Source organism: Mus musculus, chromosome 16 (assembly GCF_000001635.26).
Source record: "Mus musculus strain C57BL/6J chromosome 16, GRCm38.p6 C57BL/6J".
NCBI classification, from domain to species: domain Eukaryota; kingdom Metazoa; phylum Chordata; class Mammalia; order Rodentia; family Muridae; genus Mus; species Mus musculus.
Genome location: NC_000082.6, coordinates 22,236,675 through 22,244,113, shown reverse-complemented (window position 1 = coordinate 22,244,113; position 7,439 = coordinate 22,236,675).

Below are 7,439 nucleotides of genomic sequence, written 5' to 3'. Positions count from 1 at the left end.
TCAGCAGCAGAAACTCCCCTCCTTAAATAAGCCTTTTGAGTACTGTTATCTGTTGGTAGTTTTGGGACAGAAGCCCTAAATTGCATCTGCTAATCAACATTTTTATCCAGTTTCCAATATATCTTCTTCCCCTCTCAAAATTTTTTTATTTTAGTGTAGATTGGGTTAGATCTAGAAATGTATTTAAGGGAGTAGAAAGATGATTTAGCTCTTAAGGGGGTTTCTAGTTTCCTGTAACTCCTAACTGCAAAGGAACAGATACCACCTGCCCCCTGTATTTTTAGCACACCTGCAGATAAATCTTGTAAAGATTTAGGATCTTATCAGATTGAAGAATGTAATATTGAGGAGGATAAATTATAGGTGTGTCAAATGCTTGCTGAAAGCCTGAGCAACTCTCAGGTATTAATGGTAAATCTTGTCTCTTAAAACTGCAGGTGGAGACTAAAATGTAGTTGGTAAAGGAATGCTGATTCAAAATAGTTATCAGTAGGACCTTAACCCAGCCAGGGATATTTGAGATTGGAATAGGGCAGAGTTCCATACTGGAGAAGGGCTCTAGTTTACTAAGATGGTAAGGCTTACAGAGGCTACAGGTAGCATAGATTGTGATGGCCACTTAGCTCTGGCTATCTTCTAACAGCTATGTATACTAAGTTGGTTCTACGTCTACAAAGAATATTTCCCCATGTGTAACCAGTCAAAATGAAGAATACTGTATTTTAGTGACTGGAGAGAAAGCAGTCAAGACCACTTGCTGCTCTTAGAGGGGACCTGACACTCTGTTCTGGACTCTTGAGGGCGCACGTAGCACACAGATAAACATGCATACAACACATTTTTTTACTATGTTGGTAAAATTAGAAAAAATCTGAGGTCAGGCAAGAGTGATGGTTATAAAACATGTAGAAGCTGTTGTGGGCAGAAAAATTTGTGTAAAAGTGGTACAAGCATAGTTAGATGCCTAATGTACAAGGTTTCTAGGAAAAGAAACTAGGGTCCTGGCAGCATAACCAGATGGGAGTTTTGTGAACGTGAGCATGAACTTATACTGAGTACTAGTGTTTAATTAGGTGGGTTGTTTTGAGGCAGGGTTTCTGTGTCCTGGAGTTACTTTCATTGAACAAGAAGCTTGCTGTTTCCACTAGGTGGGCTAGTCAGGGAACTCACAGACTCTCCCAGGCATATAGCACCATACCACGAAAGAAAATGATTTTCCTGAAGGTTAAATGTTTTGTTTGGAGAGAAACAAATGCTAGGATTCATAGGTGTGAGCTATCATGTATCACTCCATAGTACAGTTTTTCTGTAATCTGGGCTGGGGGTTGTAGCTCAGAATGCCTTACTAGCTTGGTGGGGCTCTGAGCCCAAGCACCTCAAAGGGGATGGAATGGTGCTTCTGAGTTTGAAGTGGTCTGCCTCTGCCCTGCAGCATGCTGAAGATTGACTCCAAGAGTGATCAAAGCTGACTGGTGGGGAACGGACGGAGTGATGGGAGGAGGTTGTTGGAAAACAAGAAAGGGTATGAGAAGAAGGAAAGTTGTGAAGATCCCAGGTTGATGGATAACTCATGTACCTACAAGTAGGTGCCATGGCTTCCAAGACTTACATGAACCCCAGATTGCAAACCATGAAGTGTGAGAACAGAAAGCTGGAGAATTAAGTTTTCTTATGTACACCAGACTGGCCTTGAAATTACAGTTCTGCCTACCTCCAGAGTGTAAGGTTAAAGGGTCAATGGGTAAGGTGTTTCTATTTTAAATTTGATGCAACAAGAACTAGTGTCTTACTCAGTGTTCACTGTGCAGTTAGGATGTCAGACATTTCATTGTGCATCACCATAGGAGGGAGGTTAGGATGACAGGGCAGAGAAATTGACAGCTCTAAGTGGGAAATAATGAGGGGAAAGGGCACCACAGCAAGGATGGACTGAAGAGTCAGAAGAGGCACATTTTGAATTGTGGGATCAGGCTCCACCTCTTGAAACAGCACTCGGGTTAAACTTCAAAAGGAGCTTCAGGAATGGAATTGAGATGTTTCTGGCTCCTCCTGTGTAGTTAATAAGGTGTAGAGTTAATGGTCCAGTGTAGGGCCAGGAACTGGAATCACTGTTCCTGGCATGGTCACCTCCATTCAGCAGAAGGTAAAAGGCTGTCCAGGAACCAGGCACCAGCAGGCCTGCTGACTTAGTTCAATATGAGCATCCATGAGTCTACTGCAGCTGTTAGAGCAGGACCAGGCTTACAAATTGCCTTTCATGGCACTTGGCAAATGGAGCATTCAGTAATCCTGTCTCCAGTCCTTCACCTGAGCCCTTCAACCCAATGCCAGGCAGAGGAATAAATGGCAGTGATTTCTTTAGCGTTTTCTCCTGGGGTGAGTACAGTTCAGGAATTAGACACCAGCAAACTTTCATTCCTATGCAGCCCCAAGGCTAGAAGTTGCATAAATGTAATTCGGTCTGTGGGTTCACTTATTACCATGTCTGTTAAGAACGGTTAGAACATCTGTATAGAGCTCAGAAACGGGAAAGCCAACACATGTTGATAATACACATATCAAGATGGTGGACATAAGCCTGAGTGGGGGTGGACAAGACACAAGGAGCTCCTGGTTGTGTCTGTATTGTAGTCTGGGTGGTAATCAGGAGTTTATGTGCCGTATGCTTTTGTGTGCCTGAAATATTTAATAACACTGCTATGTCAATATCTTTCTTTACTCTTTGTAAGCTTAATGAGGTGCAGTGTAGGCACTAAAATGCAGTTAAGCCTGGATGTGTACTGAGCGAGCGGAGTGGCCCAGCACGAGAGAAGCCCTGGTTTCAATCCCCAGCACTGAAAAAAAAAATTGACTAGTTATATGGCCATCTCTACATGTTATAATTTAGAATATTTCTATCACACCATCCCCAAACCATACATCATCTAAAAGTTATTTATACACTGATATAAACTCATAACTATCCAGCTGGAAATTAGGTAACTGTACCGGTAATGCAGAACTGCGTCCCTCAAGAAAAGGAAGCAGGAAAGGTGCCCCCTAAGCCTCGGCTCGTCCAGTTTCTGGACTGTGGAGTCGGAGCCATGTGAGCACAGCTGACTCCCAGGCTTAAGAGAGACCCTGTTCAGGGTCCTTGGGCTCCCTAGAACCTCTGGAGCAGGTAACCAAAGAGAAGTGAGTTGCCAAGGATATCAGCTTGGGAGCCTCTTGTCTTTGGTAAACTACACACAGATTGAGACTCCCAACAGGCTGGTTCAAGAAAGAAGAGCTGAAGAACCACCCAGTCTCATTCAGGGCTGGTAGATATTCATTCACACTTTACTCTGCCTCTACAACCTCACTTTATGGAAAGGACTAATCTAGCACTAACCTAGTAGTTCTGAGCTGCCCAGTGTGTGCTGGGAACCAAACTTGGGGCCACTAAGAGCAGCAACCACTCTTAACTACTGAGCCATCCTCCAGCCTGTCCATTTATGTATTTATTCACTCACTTTACACACACACACCACCATAACTCCCTTCCCCCATAATTCCCCCTTCTCGGGTGGCAGCCTCCCTGGGTAAGTCTGTTTTTTTTTGTTTTTAATCTAAATAATAAAAGGAAAAAAAAAACCTATTAGAGTTTTTGATACAGAGCTCTGCTGAACCCTGGGCTGTCTAGAGCCCATGGAGCAGGTAATGGATGAAAGGTCTGCTTTATACATTCACTCAACTAGCTTAAAGGTCTCAACAATTCTATTTCCTATGTAAACATCTTTTTAAAATAATGTGTATGAGTAACTGTCGCTGTCTTCAGACACACCAGAAGAGGGCATCAGATCCCATTACAGATGGTTGTGATGTGGTTGCTGGGAATCAAACTCAGGACCTCTGGAAGAGCTGTCACTGCTTTTAACTGCTGAGCCATCTCTCCAGCTGCAAACTTACTTCTTAGCAGAACAAAATCTAGCCCACCAGATGGCTGGCAGGGTGCCGTCTACCCCAAATTACCACCAGCTACACCTGAGACCAGGGCATAAAGATCAATTGAGCCCAGGAGTTAAGCACTAGCCTGGCTCATATGTCTCTGTACCAAAGACTCTTAAATAGGCTGATTTTTTTTTTTAATTTATGTTTTATTTTATTATAATTGGATTTCAAACAAAAAGGGCTGGAGGGCTCAGTAGAAGAGTGCTTGCTGCTTTTACAGGGGTCTCACATTTGTTTCCCAGCACCCACCTTGGGCACCTCAGAAGTACCTGTAACTTTAGATATTTTGCCCTACCTCAGTACCTGCACTCACCTGTACACACACGTATACTATGCACATATATTATGCACATACATATAAAAAATAAATCTTAAGGAATAAAACAAGCAAGGTGCAGGAAAATTGTCCCAGTGGCACTTAAGAGCACTGCCTGTAGAGGACTCGTTTGATTCCCAGCATCCACATCGTGTCTCAGTCTGTAACCCTAGTTCTATAAGATAAGATGCCAAGTTCCTACCTCCTTAGATACCAGTATGTATGTCATGCATTTACCTGCATGCAGGCAAAACTCATACACACAAAATTTTAAAAATAAGAAAGAGCTAAGGTAGGTGGTGGCTGCTCAAGCCTTTAGTCCCAGCACTTGGGAGGCAGAGGCAGACAGATCTCTGTTTGAAGCTAGCCTGGTCTACAAAATTAGTTCCAGGACAGCCAGGGCCACACAGCAAAACCCCATCTCAGAAAACCAAAAAGCAAACAAACAGCAATAAAAGAAAATCCTCCACATACCACAAACACTGTAGTGCCTATACTATCTGTATGTAATTTCAAAATTACAGATAGGAGAAGGAAGTGTGATCTATAGCCAGGAAGAAAATCACTCAATAGAAACGTCAAAATGATGGTGGGGCTGGGATGTGGCTCAGCTGGTAGAGTGCTCCGAGTTTACAGAGTCCTCCATTTTGTTCCCAGCACCACACTAGCCAGCTGCTCTGAAGGTGGAGGAGGAAGGGTTCAGAAGTTCAAGGTTAGAGTCAAAGTTCAAGGTTAGTAAGATCAAAGGCCAGCCGTAAAACCGAGTGTTCTAGTCACATTTAGCTGTTGTAAGGAAAAGACAAATATTGTGAAAGGAAAAGTGGGAAAGAATAGAAAGATCAAAAATATAATAAATTGGGCTAGAGAGATGGCTCAGTGGTTAAGAGCACTGACTGAAAAAGAAATTCTAGATTCTAGCAAGCAAAAACAAAATTATGAATTAAAGATTTCACCAGATAGGTTTGATAAAATACAAACCACAAGAAAATCATCAACTGGTCGTGGTGGTACATGCCTTTAATCCCAGCACTTGGGAGGCAGAGGCAGGCAGATTTCTGTGTTCGAGGCCAGCCTGATCTACAGAGTGAGTTGCAGGACAGCCAGGGCTACACAGAGAAACCCTGTCTCCGAAAACCAAAAAAAAAAAAAAAAAAAAAAAAAAAAAAAAAAAGAAAGAAAATCATCAAACTGAACATAGGGCCTTAGATCCAAAATGGCAAGAAGCCTGAACTGCTAACATAGTAGTCTGTTCTGTTGCTATGAGGAGACGAGACAACTCTTTTTTTTTTTTTTTTTTTTTTTTTTTGGACAGGATTTCTCTCTCTAGCTCTGGCTGTTCTGGAACTTGCTTTGTAGACCAGGCTGCTCCTACCTCCTAAGGGCCGGAATTAAAGTGGCCCCATAGAGTCCTATATTTGACTGTTTGACCCCTAGTTGGTAGACTGTTTAGGAAGGATTATGAGTGTAGCCTTGTTGGGAGAAGTGTGTAACTGGGGTTAAGTTTTGAGGTTTCAAAAAACCTGTGCCAAGGCCTAGTGTCTGTTCTCCCCGCCACCCCCAACTTACTGCCACACTTAGCCACAGTTCCTTATAAAAGACAGCATTTAGTTGGGGGGCTTGCCTTCAGTTTCAGAAGGTTAATTCATATCATCATGGTGGGAGGCAGACAGGCATGGTGCTGGAGCAGTTGCTGAGGGCTTTACATCCTGATCCTATGGCAGGAAGCAGAGAGAGAGAGTGCGTACCCATGAGAGAAAGTGGGGATGTTTAATGTTGTGGGACAGACAACATTAAAAACAAGTACTTGTATGTAGGACAACTCAGAAAAGTATAGTGAATGGATGGAATCTACTGTGTGATAAATGCTACAAACACCATTTAGTTGCCGTCAATAAGAAATTTACTTATTTTTTTTTTTTTTAAATCCAAATGCTGGCATTGTCCAGAAAATTTTAGCAGGTTTATTTATAATTGTTATAAAGTTGAACTGTTGAAATGAGTTCACGGAAACATTTTGCTTGCATTAATGCTTTACATCTTTCATTTATATTAGAAATTCACACAAAAATGAACGTGGAGAAACTGCCAATACCTGATTCTGTCCCCTATGTTTCCACTCGCAATCATATACTTAGGTACTTTTGACCCCATTGGGGGAAAATATCTAACCTTCAGAACTACTGGTAACAGGAAGAAGAGGAAAAAAAAATTTTTTTTTGAGAATGAAATGTTTCCCCTCCTAGAGTGGACTGTTTTTTTGTTTTTGTTTTTGTTTTTTTCGAGACAGGGTTTTGTTTGTTTGGTTTTGGTTTTTTTTTTTTTTGGTTTGGTTTTTTTGTTTGTTTGGTTTTTGTTTCTTGAGTCAGGGGTTTCTCTCTATAGCCCTGGCTGTCCTGGAACTCACTTTGTAGACCAGGCTGGCCTCGAACTCAGAAATCTGCCTGCCTCTGCCTCCCGAGTACTGGGATTAAAGGCGTGCGCCACCATGCCCGGCTCCTAGTGGACTCTTAATCACGTTTTCAGTGTATGCGGCGTGCTAACTGGATATCTTCTGGCATAATTGTTTCACGTTTGGCATGGATAGCATACAGGTTGGTATCTTCAAAAAGGCCAACCAGATGGGCCTCACTTGCCTCCTTCAAAGCACCAATAGCTGCACTTTGGAAGCGCAGATCTGTTTTGAAGTCCTGAGTTTCTGGCACCAGACGCTGAAAGGGGACGGATCAGAAGTTCAGTGGACTTCGCATAGCGTCTGATTTCACGGAGTGCCACAGTACCAGGCCTGTAACGATGAGGTTTCTTCACCCCTCCAGTAGAGGGCGCACTCTTGGGAGCGGCTTTTGTAGCCAGTTGTTTCCTGGGTGCTTTACCACCGGTGGATTTGTGGGCAGTCGGCTTTGTACGAGCCATGGTATGGACACCTCCTTACTTACCCCGCTTCTCTTTCGCCTGGAGCTCGGCAAGTGAGAGGCAGTGCTGGTGTTAGAGAGCTGTGGAAGCTGCGAACACCCTTTCCTCAGTTTTAAACTTCTCAGAAAATATTCTGTTAGATTTAAAAACAAAAACAAAACTACCCATGGGCCAGGAGTGATGGCTCAGTGCTTAGTTGTATGCACTGACCTTCCAGAGAACCTGAGTTTGCTGTCCAGAACCC